This window comes from Protopterus annectens, chromosome 14.part0, assembly GCF_019279795.1.
Source record: "Protopterus annectens isolate FY-2018-M chromosome 14.part0, PAN1.0, whole genome shotgun sequence".
Classification (NCBI taxonomy): domain Eukaryota; kingdom Metazoa; phylum Chordata; order Ceratodontiformes; family Protopteridae; genus Protopterus; species Protopterus annectens.
In genome coordinates, this window is record NC_056748.1 from 678842275 (window position 1) to 678861715 (window position 19441).

Sequence of the window (19441 nt, forward strand, 5' to 3'; positions counted from 1 at the left end):
TTTTCTTGAATTGAGGTAGAGAGAGTGCAGATGTAAGATTAGCAGGTGTTTGGAGAGGTACATACCAATCATGGAGTTGTACTCAATTATTGGCCTAATGAGGGAAGAGTACAGAGAGGTAATCTCCTTTTTTCTGGATACAATCACTTTACTTATGGGATGAACCAAGTAAAAGGCTTTTCTGGCCACTGCCGCTACATGATGGTCAAATGTGAGATTTTTGTCAACTTGTGTACCCAGGTCTCTCATCACAGGTTGTGTGTTTAGGGGGTTCCCACTAATGTGGTAATCAACATGGGCCGTGTTTTTGCCGAATGGTATGATAATACTTTTTTTGCATTTAACTTAAGGCCATGACTTTGGCACCAGTCTTTTCTTGCTGTGAAACCCTCATGAAGTATGTTAACATAATTTGGGGAGTAAATGACAGCACCCAACTTACAGTTGTCCACAAACTTGGCCCGCCACAGGCCTTTTGTCTTTGCCTGGACCTCTGAGAAGTAGATGCCAAACAATAGAGGTCCCAGGACAGATCCCTGGGGGACACCACTGGTGACAGGTCTGCTACTGGAGGTAGTGGCACCTATTTTGACCTTGCGGGTCCTCTCAGTGAGCCAACTGACCACCCACCTGATGAGATAGGGATTTACACAAAGTTCTAATAGCTTTTCATTGATGCCCAAGTGGGGGATTGTGTCAAAGGCTTTGGCCAAGTCAAGGTAAGTTGTGTGCACTGACTTTCCCTCATCCAGTGCCTTGGTGACAGTCTCAAAAGTCAGCCAGTTTCAACAGGCAAGATCTGCCCTTAACGCATCCAAACTGGGTGGGGTCAAGTGCTTGGAGATTGCCTATGTCCTTGTTTATGAGGTTCATAATAATATGCTCCACAGCCTTACAGATCAGACTTGTCAAGCTAATGGGATGACAATGACAGTTCTCCACTCTGCTGGAATGAAGCCTGTACTTAGGCTATGGTTGAATAGGGTGCTCAATGGTGAGGCTAGTTCTTGATGGAGATGTTGCAGAATACAGCCTGGGATACCATCAGGTCTCATGGAAGCTGTGTTCTTTGCCTTGGATAGGGCCTTTAACACTTGATCTACAGAGATGTGAGGTTCAGGGCAAGTATCATTTATGTCAAATGGGCCTTTAGGGGGGACAGGGGGGTAAAGTTTGTGCTGAACCTATCTGGTAGCAGGTTGGCTAAGTCAACAGGATCAGTGTAAGAGGCACCATTAAGAACTAATTCAGAACAAACCTGGGCTTTGTCATGGAAGTTTCTGTTGTAAATGAAAAAGGCTCTGGGGTTAGCCTTTGTTTCGGAGGCTAGTTTCAATCTTGGACAACAGTTTCTTCCATTTGCTGTAAAGCCTGTTGATAGAGGATGTCCACCACATAGACTTATGTTTCCTTGAGGAGCAGGTTTTAGTTCTGTTGGGTATGGCTGAGTCCATGTGGTTGTACAGGTGCTTGTGTACTACACTGGCATACTGTTCAACATATTTGTCTGTATCCACTGAAGGGGGGAGACAGTGGTGTGAAGCTACTGATATCCTCCCTTAGAAAGTTGCAGTCAGTTTCTGAGAAGTTTTTTAGCCTGGCTATGGCTGGGGGGGGGGGGGGGTTGGATGGGATAGACACTTCGAATGAGACAGACTGATGGTCTCATCTCACCAGCAAAGAACTTACTATGGGGGTGGTGCAGCAGTCACCCATGTTGGTGAGAATCAAGTCTAGAATACCATCTCCCTTTGTGGGGGATGAGACAAGCTGGTCTAGTGTTTTAGAATTGATGAAATCAAGGAATCGTTGGGTGAGTGCATTAGAGCAGGAATAGCTCACCCAGTTTATGGTGGGATAGTTGAAGTCACCAAGGATCAGGGTGTTAGAGGGTACCTTGATGGATTCAAATAGGTCTAGGTAGGAGGAGTGGGTATTCCGAGTCATGGAGGGGGTCTATAGCGGGCAATAACTTGGATGGGTGTCTTTCCAATTGTCAGTTGCACCTGGAGAAGTTCTAGTGCATCATGCTGGCAAACCAGTCTGGAGGTGTGCTTGTCTTTAATGAAAAAAGAAACTCCACTACCCTTATAGGTTCATAGATTAGTATTAGGCTAACTGCCTTTGTGGGCCATTTTAAGCCTAGCCAATTACCCCATGTGAGAATCAAACCCTGCACCTTTGGTTTATAAGGCAAACACCTTAACCATTATGCCAATCTCCCACCCCTTCTAGTCTTCTCGACCTCATTTTGGGATCGGAATGTGTGAATAAGGTATAGCCTGGTAAGGCAGGGGTGCTCTCTGCAGCACTGAACCAAGTTTCTGTGACTGCACACATTTCATCATCTTCCAGTGCAAGGAAAGCCTCCAGTGAGTGCATTTTCAGGTTAAAGGCTCCTAGTGTTAAGCAGCATGACCTTCAATTTGTTTTTTGACAGTTTGGTTATGTTGGAAGATTTGTCTGAGGGACATTGCCTAAAAAAGACACAATGGAGGAGGCAAGAGCCTTGGCCAGACTCCTGAATCCCAGGGGTGACAACTGAAGGCCATCTCTGGCAAATCATCGAGGTCTGTCAACCATGTCATCCCAGACAGACAGATACTGAATCCACTTGGAATGACACCCAAAACTAAGCCAATTGCTGAAGTCAATTATTTTTTGTTGGTATTGCGGTATCATTCTTGGTGAAGGTAGGATGCTGCTTAGGGCTACGGTCATACCTGCCTGGGACACACATTCTGACAGCTGAATCATGTCTCTCTATAAATAGTCCAGGGAGATATGTCTCAAGTCATTCACACCAACATGAACAATGACAGAGTCATACTTGTACCTGTTGTGGAAAGATTTAAGTGCATGCATGATGTGGTGGATTCTGGGACCTGACAGACAACTGATTGTGATCTTCTTCTCCTTGTCAAGCCTGGTGAGGGGGACACTGGTGTGTCTCACAACTGAGTCGCCAATGACTAATATGCTTGGTTTAATGTTGTGCTTTATGGGCTGTATGAGTTTAATGTTATGCTTTATGGGCTGTGTTTGCGAGACACTGGTGTGTTGTCTGCTGTCTGTGATACGTTTGGTGTTGTGTGTGGAATGTCTGCAAGTGTGTTTTGGAGATCTCTGCTTTTTAGGTAAGTCTTTATTGAAGACCTCTGTATATGTGGGTGTGTGCTGTGCTTAGCTATGTGATGTGGGTGGTGTGATATTTGTGCTGGCAATACCCTCTTTGTCAGGGGTACTGACTGAGGCTCGAGAGAACATGGATTCCAGTTTACTGATATATATACATCTCTCACAAGTAGAAGAATTATGTGCTAGGAGAAGAGGGTTGTCAGTGAACATGAGGCAGTTGCTACACTGTCTCACTATGCCCATGTTGACCAGGCTGGCAGGAGAAACTTATGGGAATTGTCCAGACATAGTGTTCTGAAACTTGGATTGACTTGGGGAGAGAGAGTTTTGATAAGGGTTTGTCCACAACAGTGTAGACCACAAAAATATTGCTAAATGTAAAATAACTGCCCTGAAGCCCAAGTGCTAAATCCAAAACTAAGACGGTTAGAATAACAGACAAATTTAATCAGGCTACTAAAAAGCAGTAATAAGTACAACAGAATAAAACCACTTCAACACTTAACAGTACGGAGGAAGAACACGATAAATAAATGAATAGTGTAAATGTTTTTTTTTTTTTTGGATAGGGAAGGAACAGAAGATAATTCAAGAATAAGAAACTAAGGTGGCTATCCTTCCCAAATGCTCTCTCTGTACAAAGTAGAATGAGCTGATGAAATGGGACTGGGTGGAGTGTCCAAAATCAAAGAAGCAAGGGGGTAGTCCTACCCAAATGATCACCCTGTACTCAGTACAGTAAGCAAATGAGATGGACTGTGAGGAGTGTCCAAAATCAAATTTACAGCTGGGGCAGGAGATTCCAAAGCCACGAAATTTAAGAACACACCAACACTAGAGTGGGAGGGTGGGAAAAATGCAGACACCAAGAAAAGCAGTCTCAAGCAAATTAATAAATGCAGCACAGTTTTGTTAACTAAAACAAAATGCAGACACCAAGAAAAGCAATCTCAAGCAAATTAACAAATGCAGCACAGGTTTGACTATCACTGATAACAGATTAAGTGCCAAAAAATATGCTTATAAGCTTTCTGTATCCAGATGTCTATTGACTCAGTCACAGCTAGGCCACAAAGAGCAGCTAAGATACTGATACTGTCTCACAGAATTGTTAACTTCTTATACAATAGTATAAAGGAAAACTTAAGAGCCTCAGGGGCATTTAAGTAATAAGTAAATAAATGTCTTTTAAAAAGGTTCTGTTCGGCTACTGTTTTGTATGTAATTTTGAAACTGTGATAGACTTGCAGTACATTTGTGACTCAAACGGTTTCTAATACTATCTTTCTTTTTTTCATTTTTGGCCAAGTAAGTTGTTTTTCTATCTACCTCTCACCACTAAGCATATGCACAAATGCACCTGATGTTTCACTTCTGCAGGATTGCTTTGCTCCTATCTGACTGTAGCAAACATTTCTCTGCCCTGGTGCTGAACTACCAATATTTTGTCACAGGTCTTAGTGAAAAGAAGTTAACTAAAATCACAGCACCTGTTATCTTTTTGTTTCTTTATGATTACTAGGGTTTGTTTTGCTACTCTCACAGACCGACTATTTTACAGTTCTCTCTTATAGCTGTATTCATTAGCAAGAAAATGTAAGCCCATGACAGCAAGTTAAGCTAATGAAACCATATATAGTTCCTATCAGTCTTCAAATTATGCCAAGCCTTATTATTTTTTGAGAAATAACTTTAATGTTGCACAGAATAAAATTAAATGGTTAATCTGACCAGCTTTGGGTTGACAGCCCTCCAATAACAGCAACTGACTACTATGGAAGCATGAACGGCTAACAGCATTAGCGATGTAAGGGGTATGAGATTGCATTTACTAATAATTCTGCATTATTCATGAGTGCACTGCATGATGGGAAATACCAGCTTCACTAACGAGACTTGTAACTACTACTACTGGAGAAAGACTAACAGTAGAAAAATGCCTTGCACTTTGCTGTAGTGTCTTTCAGGCTAATCTCTGGGCAAATAAAACTCCCTGTTTGAGCACAGTATTAATAGGCCAAATAGGTGCAATTGGCCTAAGTGTGTCCCTGCCTCCCTTATTCTGAAGACATGAAGTAGATTGGCACCTTGTAAATTGTTTGTGGGTATGTGTGATAAAGAGGACAGATCTGGCAATCAACTTCTGATCACCCATGCCTAGTAAAATCCATAGATGGTGGAGATAGCTACTTATGGGGTTGAACATTTGAAGATTTTATGGCATTCTTTGGTAGAGGTAGCAACTCTAAGCTTGTGTGTGTGTATGTGTGTGTCCCTGTGTGGTGTAAAGATGAGGCCTTGTTATAGATGGTAGGGAGTTTTTACTTTTATTGTAATATTTATTAATTTATGAGTTTCACCATAAGGGTTTACTTTTAAATGTCCTCTTTATTTGTCTCTTTGGCATATAATCACAAAGACCTAACTTTGATCAAGATCATCCGAGCTTGAATAGTGACTGAAGCACTGGATTGATTATTCCCTTTACTAATAGAAATACACTAATCAAAGAAGTCATTAATAATAATTGGAGAATTTTAACAACAGATGAGAAAATAAGGGATTTGGTAGATGTTAGACCCAATATAACTTATAGGAATATGAAGTCATTAAAAAGGCTATTATGCTATGAAAGAAACAGCGTGAATAGTAAGTTTTCTAAAAGGATAGGGACTCATGCGTGTAGATCTTGTAATCAGTGTACATATATTAATAATGAAGATAGGTTCATTCATCCAGTAACTGGACGAGAGTATACTTTTAAGTTTTACACAGATTGTAGATCCAGAGATTTAGTTTATTTAGCCCAATGCCAAATTTGCAAGTTTTTCTATGTGGGAAAAACAAACAGGACATTACGAGAACGCATTAGGGAACATATATATGCCATTAATAAAGAAAATACAAATAATGCCCTGGCACAACATGTCCTGGATAATGGCATGACACACATTTTTTAAATTTATGGTCTTGGAATTAACCAAGAAGAGTAGTAGACTAGGTGATATTAAGAACCATACTGAAGAGATGGAATGTAGATGGATAATGAGGCTACAAGCACATAAAGCGTATGGTTTAAATGATAAGGTCTCACTCGAGCCTTTCTTAGCAGCGAGACCTTATAAACATTAAAGCTTGCTTATTGGCCAGAACTTATTTTTTAATAGTAAGTAATAATATTTAATGATGTTAGTGTTTACATGTATTTTAACATGTGTATACATATTTTTATGGGTATATGCATTTTTCATGAGGAATATGTAGACATACAACATGCATATATATTTATTTATTTTTATATTTATATTTATATATGTATATATATTTTATATATGAATTTTTTACGTATGATTTTTTTATTAATAGTGTGATGTGATGAATGAACTGTATTTGCTTTCATTTTTATTTAAATAGCTGGCATATTTGTTTTATCGGTTGAAAGCAGTGTATATGCAACTTTAAATTTTAATTGCATAATTATGATGATTAACTAACAGGATATGAGTTAATTCATTGCTATATGAGGCATGTAGTATGATATGCTGCTATTGAAGTCTGATGAAACGTTTTTGAACGTGAAAGCGCTTACTTTTGGATCCAGCATATGTTTTGAATATTAAACTCTTGAAGTGAAAACTGGAGTTTTTGTTAACATCAGCGTTGGTGAGCTCCTTTTGTGTTTTGTTGCTGAATATAATCACAAAGACCTAACTTTGATCAAGATCATCCGAGCTTGAATAGTAACTGAAGCACTGGAAGAGCTAGGCTGGGCAGTGTAGGAGTGAGTAGCTTAAACCAACTTGCCTTTTGTGAGAGGAGGGTGCTGACAGTTCCAGATAGCTAACCTGCTCTCATGCAAAGGGAGGTTTGTAAGCAACTAGTGTACATAGAACCAGTAGATCCCAAGCTGATTAAGGTATCCACTGTGTAAGGTATGTGTGTGAAAGAGAGTGCACATAAGAGCGAAACCATAACTCCAGTGGTGATAGGGGTGTCCGAATTAGCCACTAGTAGCAGGGTTGGGCATAATAAAAACAGCCATCATGGCTTCCTGTATGACATCCATTGTCATGGTTTGTTCATATTACAGTGATGGGGATGCACTCTGATGGACTGAAGGCAATGAGACCAATACAAGATAGCAGAAAGAAATGTCAGCTGTACTTATAGCAGGTATGACATTCAGAATACAACTGCTCAGGTGCAAGTGTTAGTCAGAGGTGAAAGTAGCAAAATGAACTCTACAAGTGCAGTGCTACTTGTGAACTCTTCTATATCACCTGAATGCAGTGACAGGTTAGAAGTGTAGAAATCCCTAAACACAATGAAGCTTGTTGGTGGACTTTTTTATTTCATTTATTTTTTGACCAAGTAAACTGACCAGACACAAGATTCCCATTACGTAGCTTTAGTAAGGGTAATTTGGACCACTTTAAGTTGTATGTTGGGGTCTTGTGGTATTTTCCTTGAGATAGCTGAATGCTGGACATAAATTCCCCGGTAGATTGCTATGGGTCTAAAGGAGCAATGAGCAGTAACCCAGGTAGAAAGGGATTGAAATTTTGCTATCTATACAGATATGAATGTTATAAGGTTAGGATACCCAAAAGTTTGGGGAACCTTTGTGGTCAGACTTCAAGCATTGAAAATTGCCTCTGTAATATAGTCTTAATTAGGTTTGCTATACTGTGATGTCCCTGAGATGAACTCTGATGAACAACAGTAATGTAGATGTAAAAAAATATTTTATCCAGCAGTGAAATGTCAAGGTGAGAGAGGAGAAAGCCATGCCTAGCAAAACAGGAAGGCTTACCAGCTATCATTATCACTGCTGCAACAAACTGGATCTTCCTAGAATGACACTCATTATCCAGCCAACAGTTAAAGCCAATTATTCTTGAAGATGGTGGAATGCAGCTCAGGTCTAATGTCCTACCTGCCTCAGAGTCATACATAGCTAGCTCCACAATCTTTTTCTACATTTCCTTCTGGGTGTCGTACCCAAGATCATTCATACCCAGATTAACAACTACCAGGTCATATTTGTTAAGGTGGAGGGACCTAATGACATCGCAAGGTCACATATCATGTAAACAGAGTGAGACAGCCTACCATCACCCTGCTCTCACCTTATTAAAGTAACTTGCCCTGAACCAGAGTAGACAGATGGAGACTGGCAGAATCCCACCAATAACACAGTAAATCAAAGTCTTACTCCAGTTCACTAAATTGACAGACATGTTTCATTTATAGATTTCCCACCCAAAGATATTCACTTTTGCAAACCTTTGCCTATTTTGCTATACTGACCCTGAATCTAGCCAATAACATACATAACAATCTAGCAAAAACATTTAGGAATATAATGCTGTTTGCAAACTGCATTCCTATTCTGCACTCAGTTAAAGCACATGCATGCATGGCAAACATTTGAAAAAGACTCAGAACAAAGTACAATTCAAGCACTGCAAGGAAGAAAGAGTTAACCAGGAAGGGGGCGGTGATGTCCTTGTAAATTATGCAAAACCAATGAAAGACCTCACAACAGTGTTGTTCAGTAACTCTTTGGGACTACAGTGAAGAGATAATAGTTTCAATAGAAAATTGCTGCTCTATATAAAAGACTATTATTTTGATTAATGTAAAACAAATGCAATAATTCCTAACTTTTTATGCAACTATATGTTTCTTAAATAGAGCAGGAAAGTCTAGGAATCAATATTTAATGAATTTTTAATGAACAGCTATAAGAAATGCCTGAAATCTTATCTCAGAACAATTTAGATTTTAAAGGTTATACCTGCTTTTTAAGGCAACTTTTTCAAGGAGAAATTCAGCATGTATCATAACAGGTGATAATTTCTGTTATGCAGTACATTTTTTCTGGTGTTAAAAAGCACCACAGAACATCTGTCAGGGCCTTATGCTGAATATACTATCAGACATCTGCATAAAATAAATCATTATGATGGGACTAGAATGCTCATTTCATAAACTGAGTGACATGCTGAAACGTTGCAGTGGGAGACCTTATAACGGGACACTATTCATGTCACAATCAAGATATCAGGAGCAGACCAAAAGACATCAGACAAAATAATGGTAAAAAAATGCAACACGAGTTTAACTCTTGAACAGAAATACAATTCTACAGTTGGTCAGCACATCAAATAATTCTAACCTTAGCTTTATCCAAAATATATGAGCAATGAACAGTGAAGAAACAGACAATGAATTTCTCAATCTTAATTTAATCAAGTTCTACATAATCCACATATTCTTCATGATGTCATAAAGAAATGTAACACTTTTTTCCATAAAACCCTTAGGTTCAAAGTAAAAATCTTTTCTTTAAAATGAAGGTATTCCCTAAATCAGTAATAAAAAACACTACAGTATTATCATCTCAAAATGCTACAATAGTTCCATTTTTTTTTTTTTTTTTTTTTTTTTTATGTGAAAGTATTAAACAGCCTGTTTTTTTTTTTTTTTTTTTTTTGGAACTGTTCGGAAAACAAATGCAAACTGTTAAGTAAATATGTGCATAGTATTTTTGTAATACTTTTATCCTTATTTTTGAGGTCTCTAAGCTAAACAGACAAGCTGTAGTACTTAACAGAAGTACTTAAAAACAACTATCTCCTGACTGGCTAGACTTTATACAGGGCAGAAATTAGTGAGAATATACATTTTTTTCTCTATGGACAGCATCATCAGCTTTTTATGTTCAAAGGTACTTATTAGGCTTGATCCATAAGGACCTTCAGCTTGCATTCCCAAGAGGTTTGCTAGCCCTAGTGTTCTATAGCAATAACCCACGCCTGGGTGTGGGTAATGCTAAATTTACCCACGGTTGGCGTGGTTTGGTCCCGAGGGTGAAGCCCGAGGGACCAAACAAAGCCAACCGTGGGTAAATTTAGCATTACCCACACCCAGAAGTGGGTTATTGCTATTATACCATGACATTATTTAAGAAAAGAAACTATTACTTTTCTTAAATAATGGCATAGTATAATGCCTGTTTACTGCCCTTCCGCAGATGTCTGGCATCCGCGTCAGTTCTGATGTACTGCGCGCCTGCGCAGTACATCAGAGCTGTGGGAGAAAGCAAGATCTCCGTTGCTTTTTTTTTAGTGTTTCGCTATGTTAAATGAGTTTAACATAGCGAGACAGTTTTAAAATAAGCAACGGAGATGTCCGCGTTTATTTTAAAACTGTCTCGCTATGTTAAACTCATTTAACATAGCGAAACACTAAAAAAAAGCAACGGAGATCTTGCTTTCTCTGTTGCTTTTTTTTAAAACACTGTCTCACTATGTTAAATGGGTTTAACATAGCGAGACAGCTTTAAAATAAGCAACGGAGCTCTCCGTTGCTTATTTTAAAGCTGTCTCGCTATGTTAAACCCATTTAACATAGTGAGACAGTGTTTTAAAAAAACGTGTTATACTAATGGAAAAAAAGTCCGGGCGACCGGACCTTTTTCCATTAGTATAACTCGATTTACAATGGGCACGCTGGCCAATCAGCGTGCACGTTTTTCGCTGGTCATGGTATAATAAGTATTAACCCATAGTCCTTAGAATTTTAGTAAAAATAACCAAAGCTAGGCAAACGGTTCCATGTTAGGGATTAGAGGGTTGGGGGATCGGCATAATGGTAAGGTGTTTACCTCACAGATAAGAGGTACTGGGTTTGATTCTTACAGAGGGAAATTGGCGGGGCTTAAAATGGCCCACAAAGGCAGCTAGCCTAGTCCTTACCCATGAACTCCTGTCCATACTGAACAAAGGTAAAGGTTGTAAATCCAGAATTGATCTTGTGGATTACTATCCAGTCATCAAAATTATGCTTGAATAGAGTTAGAGATGTACTTTGCTTTATGTGGGAAGGATGACAATTCCAGGGCAGTTGTGTGGTGGTATCCCTCCATGTTTAATGAAGATGCAGAAGAGGTTAAGATCTCGGTTGGGGGGTTTTGCCACTATTACAGTTCAGATGTGCAATACATCTGAAATGATAGGATTGAATGAAGGTCTGTAAGCAAAGCAGTGATTGCCCCTCAGTAGTCTATACAATACCAAAGATAAGGCATTGAGATGGCCAGATGGCTTTTGCGATTTTTTTATTTTCTTAGTGAGAAAGGGAACTGGTCAATCAAGTTGTTTGAAGTGTTTCGGCATGTACATACCAAAGTGGGCATTGCACTCAATGATCTGCTTAATAAGTGCAGAATGCAGTGGAAATAATCACCTCCCTAGACCTGGGGGCCATAAACTTACAAATTAGCTGTGCTAAGAAAAAAGGCTTTTCTTACAACAGCGAATACATGATGACTGAAAGACAGTTTACTTTCAACATAGGTTCTCAGGTACTTAACTAGTGGATTAATATTTTGGGCTGTGTTGTCAATGTTATAGCTTCAGAGAATGTTATGTTTGCTGAAGGGTACTATTATACATTTTTGGCATTTAGTTTTAAGCAATGGTTTTGACACCAACTATTTGTTTGGGAAAAGCCTCTCTGAAGGATCTTACTGTCTTCCTTGGATTTTATGATGCAAACTTGCTCAGCCATAATTCCATAATTCTTCTCTGAAGAAGGCTTAAGAAGCCAAAAGCACTTATCTTAGCTGGGAATTTCATGTATTTTAACACTTTTATTGTTTTTCTTCGAATAAAGAGTGTTCTTATTGCTGTTGATACAGTACTAGCTCATGGTGGTGTACCTTGAACATTTTCTTACTTTGTTGTACCACTTTGGGACACCTTTGGCAGTTGGGGTTGATTGTTTCACATTAAACTGTATGAGTTACTTTAGAATTGATTATTATTTCCAAGTCTTAACTCAAAAACCCATCTTCATGTTACCATAGCAAGGCTAGGCTTTTATTAACTTTCATTTGCTGCCATGCCTATTTGAATTAACTGCTAATATGCACCTGTATGCCTAACTTATTGCCTTTTAGTTTTCTTTATGAAGACTTAGCATTATCTAGAGCAGCTTCTTTACTGATCCCTTAGTGAATAGTATTAACAGCTCTGAGTCAGGAGGCTAAACTGCTCAGTTTGGCAACATTTTTAACATACAAGCAGTTTGGTGAACAATAGAAATAATTATCTCCTCCAAATTTGGGGAAAATATGGGGAAGTGCAATGACATGTAGCCACAGTTGCAGAACTGGATGTCTAGATGAAAAATGAACAGACCCCTCTGATGGGTTACCAGCTAAGATCCAAATTGCCATAAATATGGATAAATGTTTAATACACCTACAAAACCACAACACCAGTACATTGCAGAAAACAAAGATTGTGAAACCATATGTAAGTGCTCCTATTCTTGAAACACACTTTTGACCACCGTCAACTGAATAGCAATGCACGGACCCAATATGAACATACTGCCCCAAAACAGCCACTATATTTGAAATGGAATCACCATATATTGTAGTTACATGTAGCTCTCATGCAATGAAAAATCGATGCACAAAGCAGGCTTCCCTGCATCATCCCAGAGACTGTGAGGTACTTCATGCACAGCTCAAGTAAAACTTTACAGGGAGGCAGACAGTACAAATGTTATTCTCACCCACAAGTGAAGAAGGCATGTAAGGTACATACACTTTTGCACCAGTGTTGTGAGAATGAACCATATCACTATACATGAATAGCCAAGTAAACCGCATGTTGCCAATGTTGTCCAGCACACATTGAAGCTATGCATGGAAACAAAAAGGTGTCAACAAATTCCACTATAAAATTGCACAACAGACACCATCTCTGTATATCTGCAGAGATTCCACAGACACCATCCCCGTATATCTGCAGAGATTCCAATAGAGAATTGTCGAGAGTAAACTATTTATGGCAATCCATTAAAACAAAATTATTTTATTTTATTTCAAAAACCAAAATCCATTTCCATATAGACAGACTGACTACAGACTATTCCTTTTATAGGGTTTATTGGTATGAGTAGAGACATTCTTGTAGACTTCTTCAAATCCACTTCTAACATACAGAAAAAGGAAAAAGCTCACCAAAAGTAAAGGTAAAGGTAACTCTCTTGGTGCTAAAAATACTATTGTCAAGCTTAACAGGGAACTCCAATCCTTTATCAATTAACCAAAACAGATACAAGGTAAAATAGCCACAGAGGTAAAAGACGGTCATATAGTCATCTTCACCTGTGTTAGAAACTTCAGAAACCACATTCTAAACTGCACAGAGATAATAGTAAACAGCACCACATACTCTTACACAGTACTGACAAAGCTAATTTACTAATGGATAAAATTAGCCCCAAATTCACTCCCCCTGAAAGTCACAAAACACACCAGTATCCACCCCCATATTTCCCAGGAACAAGTCCTCAAAGCACATTAAAAAGCCAGGAACACTGCTTCTATGCCATGGGGCCAGATAACATACCAAGCTACCTATACCTTTCCTGGTATACAAATGTCATTAATTAAACAATGCAGAACAAATGGGCAAAATGTGGAACATTTACTAATAGCTTACAAACAACTTCCACAAAAAAGCTCATAGGGTAGTTAAAATATGATACTTTTTACTTAGAAAAAGTTGTTTTGATGAATTAATACAATTAATACAATTCAATTTTATTTACCATTGATAACTGTCAAAAATATCCTGGCACTGAATGTGTGAGAGACCCTTTCAATGAGGTTCTTCTAAGAGCATGACTTTTTAAGACTTCAAATGATGAACATTCCTTGTAATGAGGTACACTTCAGTGACATGAGGCACTAAATGCACAGCCAGCATGGTTTAAGAAATACAGAAACAGGGGATGATGGGATATTTGTTTTTCCTCATCTTCAGAATGAGAAATTATTCCAATAGCCATGAACTATTTACATATTTTGAAATGACTAGCCAGACTCTCTTCACTCACTGATGAATGTTCGATGTTTCTATGTAGCATACATAAAACTGCTTACAAAATCTAGTCATCAAATCCCAAAAATGAAACTGGCGGAGACCTAAGAAAATATGGAAACATGTACTGAATAAAAAAACACAGACAAAATAAAAATTCCTGCAAATAAATATGATGTAAAGGCCACCTTGAAATAAAAAATATGGTGCAACACCGGCTTGGTCAAGGAAGGATCAACAATGGCATGCTATGAAGAGCTGATTTAGAAGAAATAAATGTGCATATTCTTCAATCCTATTTTCCTTTGTTTTAAAGAAAGGAAGTATGTGAGTGCATTGTCAACATAAACAAAATATAATTTAAATGAGCTTAACACCAGCTCGAATAAAGAATGCCAGCTGTAATATTAATCGGAGAACAGTAACAGTCTGAGGAAAATTACACTTCTTCACAAACTCTGCCATTCATTTAACAACTGATATGCCTACTTTTGTGCATGCACACATACGTGTGTGTATATGATTGATAAAGCTAGATGTCAAAACTCAAAGTACACTAGATTTTCTCTAAAAACTTGCAATAAAGTAGATGTATAACTTGAATTTGACAGCAGTGCTGGATAATTTGAGGTGTGTGTGTGTGTGTGTGTGTGTGTGTGTGTGAGATCTATATATCTATATACACACAGACGCACACACACACACACACGCACGCACACACACACACACACACACACACACACACACACACACACACACACACACACACACATAAAATCACTTAGCAGTTCTCGTATTTATATAACTTACACACAGAATTATATGCACTTTATAACACAATATATAATATATACAGAAAAATCTACCCTAAAGATACTAACAACTACATTTGTAGAGAACGGAATGAAAGTCTATCTTTCCTACTTTGAAAAAAATAATAAATGGACATAAAAATGAAGGTTATATCCCCCTAATCCATCTTCGATTCCCCTTAAACAAAAATGTGTGGATTTCTACTTTCATATCATACATTATTTGACAAGAAGGTCCATATATATTTTATACTATAAGAAGAATGATTATAAAATTGTGGATATTTTTTCTGAAATTACTAGTAAAATGAGGATAAGGTAAAAAAAAAAATCCTGAATAAGATGGCTAGAACAGTCAGGAACAATTAAGGATTGCCACAGACTTTAATCTATTTACTGCCTAATTTATAGTTGCAATGTTAAATGCTATTTTGTATTTGCACTAAAGGCATAATTGAAAAATTTGTAAAAATTTGATAAAGTTGAATCTGCTGAGACATGCATACTTTTAGTACTGACTTTCAGGCTTATAAAAGGAATTTTACAGGAGTTAAGAGCATGAACCATACCTCTCAACTGTCCAGATATTTCCAGAATGTCCAGGTTTTTGCCTTGTATTTTTGGCCTGGTTCTCATAAACATGTAGTTTTCTAGCAAATCACTGGTAAATCATTGAGGGCTGAAGTCAGGAAATTATAGCAGACATTTAAGCTTCAGACTTCATAGCCTTCAGAAAATTCATGCTAATGCAAAACCTGTTAGACTATCAACTTTCTAAGTTGGAAAGAGCAATATTTAAAAAGTGTTCCTATTTTTGTGGCATTGTCCAGATTTCTTGTGTCCCCAGATATCTTATAATGCCTTCAGTGGTGTTCAGTGGGCTCTCATCAATGTGGTAATTAGTAGGAACATGCTGGAGGGACAGGTTCATAACCCAGAGACTACCCATGATCTGGAATAGACTTCCCATACATGTCAAGCAGAGCACCTCACTAGCCCACTTCAAGTGAAATCTTGATGAGTGGATAGGAAATAAAAAGTTCACCCCTGGGATCACTCCAGTGGCTCTACTTGATAGAGGCACTGGGAACTAACGATGAACGGCACAATGCCAGGTCACCTCTATGGGCTAGGCTTGTAAAGGTCCCAGGGCCATTAGCCTAGTACACACCTATGAACCTACGGACCTAAGAGGTTGAGAGATATGAGCATGGCTTAAAAACATTTTTCAAGTGCTATGATGCATCATATATCTGTATAATGGTATATTTTTTTGTTGAGTTGTATGTGGTTAATTATATGAAAGTTAGTTTTACATTGATTCCCAATATATCCTAGTATTGCAAATGATAGAAATGGAAGGAAAGTTTAACTTTCTCCCAAGCTTGACCAATTATAATGTTTCTACCTGAAATGCACTGGATCAAGAGACAAATAAAAAACATTTAAGGAGATGTTGTTGAATTGAGGTTGTTGTTCTTCAGCTTGACTCAACAAACTGATATTGCCTCCAGAAATTGAACACCATTGACACAGTTGTAAAAATGGGCAGATGAGTGGTAAACATATACTTCCATAACATGAGGGATTCCATGCAAAATATGTACAATCGGATGTACCTAAGATCAGTGCATCCAAAAATACTAAATTACTTCTGATGACATTTTCATAGCCTTCATCACTGTCAGAGCACAGAAATATATTCCCAACAAATATGTTAACTCATATTTGGCATTCATAAAGCTCAACGAATTTCTAGTAAGGTGTAGGATATATGTTGTTAACTAACAATAAATAAAAGATCATCCGATATGTAGTGGAGCACTCTCATAGGCTGGGAATCATGGGCAGTGCTTACATAATAAATTGCATTGTAATATTGCCATTGCCTTTGGATCAGGGAAATGGCTGAAAATGGTTGTTGTACCAGTCCATTCCCTAGATTAAAAAAAAAAATAAGAAATACTACTGCAGTCTTTAGTTATACTGAGCTGCAATCCATGTATTATATGTGCTTCACAAATATATTTTTGCTTTTCTGAATCTTATCATATGCATTTTTTTCAGAAGTATGGCATTTGCTATGCAGGTAGGTAAAATGCATACCCACTGTTTATGTTTCATTATTAAACAGATAAAGATGCTATTCCCATCCACTGTATTTTTCAAGCAATTACTGAGTGCTTTGAATTTTGCTGTCTTGTAAATATTAAGCAGATACTGCAAGAATTTTTATTTGCTATACCTAAAATACATAAAGATTTCATACATCCCCCTTTCAGGCCCATTGTCCTGGCACCTTATAACAAAACAGGTCACATTTCAGCTTATCTGGACAATATTTTAACTCCAGTAGTACAGGCCAGTGATTATTATTTAAAGGAGTCTTGGGTGTTCCTAGATGACCTTAAAAATGATTCTTTTTTCACAGTATGAAACATGTCTATGTACTATAGATGTCTGTTCTTAATTTACCACTATAAAATAGGACAAGGGACTTGAATTTGTTAGACTTTTTCTCAACAAATATGCTAGAAATGTTATCTTGAACATTCCAGTAGTTTGTTAGTTATTGGAATTAGTACTTAGCAATATTTTTTTTTTGTTTTTGGAGACAGCATTTACCAACAAATTAATGTTGTTGCAATGGGAGCACAGGTAGCAGTGTTTTTTTGCAAATGTTGGTTTATGTTGGTGGGAAAAGGAATTTTTATCTCAGTTACCAAATTTTAAATTTGTTATTATAAAAAATATATTGATTTTGTTTTTATTTGTACTGGTAATGATTTGGCTTTTGAAGAATTTTTGCAACAGACTATTAATGGTGTAAGTTGGCTAAATTTTGTGGAAAGTAATAGAGGGATGACAATTGATTTTTTAGATGCACAGCTTACCATGGATAAGGAGGAGAAAAAATGTGTTAGTGATATTTTTTGAAAAGATACTTTTACCAATAATTATCCTCATTTCGATAGTTCTCATCCAACCTTATGAAGTTTAACATATTTAGAGGACAATAATATGAAATTAGAATTAGTAGACTGATTAGTGAGGATGAGAGGTTTGGACAAGAAACTGAAGTTTTGATTGGTTGATTTGAACAACAGGGTTGCCCTATAGACACGCTTAAAGTCATAGCTGATAATGTTAAAGAGAGATGCAGTAAATTTCCACCTATATTAAAGGCAGATTTTCTTCCTAGAAGTTAATAAATGTATTGATACGGATTCCTACAAAGACTTGACATGTTCTTTTCCAATCCCCATGTGCATAGATGCCCAAGTGATAAACAAATTATTTCTAATAGTTGGAAGATTATAATGGGAAACCAGAATGTATCCAAAATGTTAGGGTCTAGTCTACATTTTATTTTTAAGAAAGTTAAACATTTAAAACAGCTTTGGAAAGACCTCTTGTTTTCCATAACAATGGGATTTCCAAAGTCTGTGGTATGTACAGCTGTCAAAATTGTTCCTGTTGTAGGTTATTTCATCTGTTAAAAGTTTTAATTTTAAACATCTCAATTATGTTTGAAGAACTCAAGAAAGATTTAATTGCCAACGTGATAGACTGGTTTATCTGGGCAGCTGCTCAAACTGTGACAGTTTTTATACTGGCAAAACTATAAGAAGGTTAACAGATAGAACAAAAGAACACAATTTAGCCATCAAGAAAAAGGACAGGACTAGTGCTTTGGCTAGGTATGCTCAAAACTGCAAGGACATAAGGAAATTTCATTTTTTTGTTATAGAAAGGATAGATAGAAAGAAATTTGTGGGGCAATTTTATTCTTTTTTAGATTTTACTGAACATAAATGCCAAGTCTTTTTAAGGACTGATACATCCCCAGGCATTAATGCATTTCACCCAAAAGTCTTTTAAAATATAAATGTTTTAATGTGTTATATTCAGTATGTGCACAGTGGTACTGCTGCTTTAAGAGACTATTACATTATACTGTCTTGAATTAAACAAAGGGGGGAGTGGAGTTGGATAGTCAAGATGACTTAATTTTGAGAATTCTATATAAATGGCACTGTGCTTCTGTATTCTATTCCAAAGAAGTTCTGTAGATTAAAAGAATGAAAGTGCTTATATATTTTTTTTCTTTTTATGTTAATCAGGTGTTTTCCGTTTGTGCTCGTGTCTACACTGCATGAATTTTCATTAGTGATTCATTTGACAGCATACATCACTTCTGCAGGAAAACATTCTGTTTCACTATCTGAAGAAGTTGCTCAAAAGGGTATGACACCGCCTTTTCCTGTATCAGTCCTAGGCAGAGTAATGTTTTGAGTGGCACAGTGGTACATGGGGTAGTGTTATCTGTTTCAATTCTCAGCTGGGATGCCTTCTTTGTGAAAGTCTGAATGTGTTTCCTGTGTTCATGTGTATTACTTCCAGGTGCTCCAGTTTCCTTCCATGTTCAAAAGACATGCGGTACAAGGACTGGATGCTCTAAATATGCCTGTAGGTGTGAGTGCATGTGACTGTGTGTGCATATGTGGAGGTGGGGTAGAGGTACAGGGCTAGAATTTGTTGTGGAAAGAGCAACAGGGAGCATTGATGGCATAGTGGGCAGAA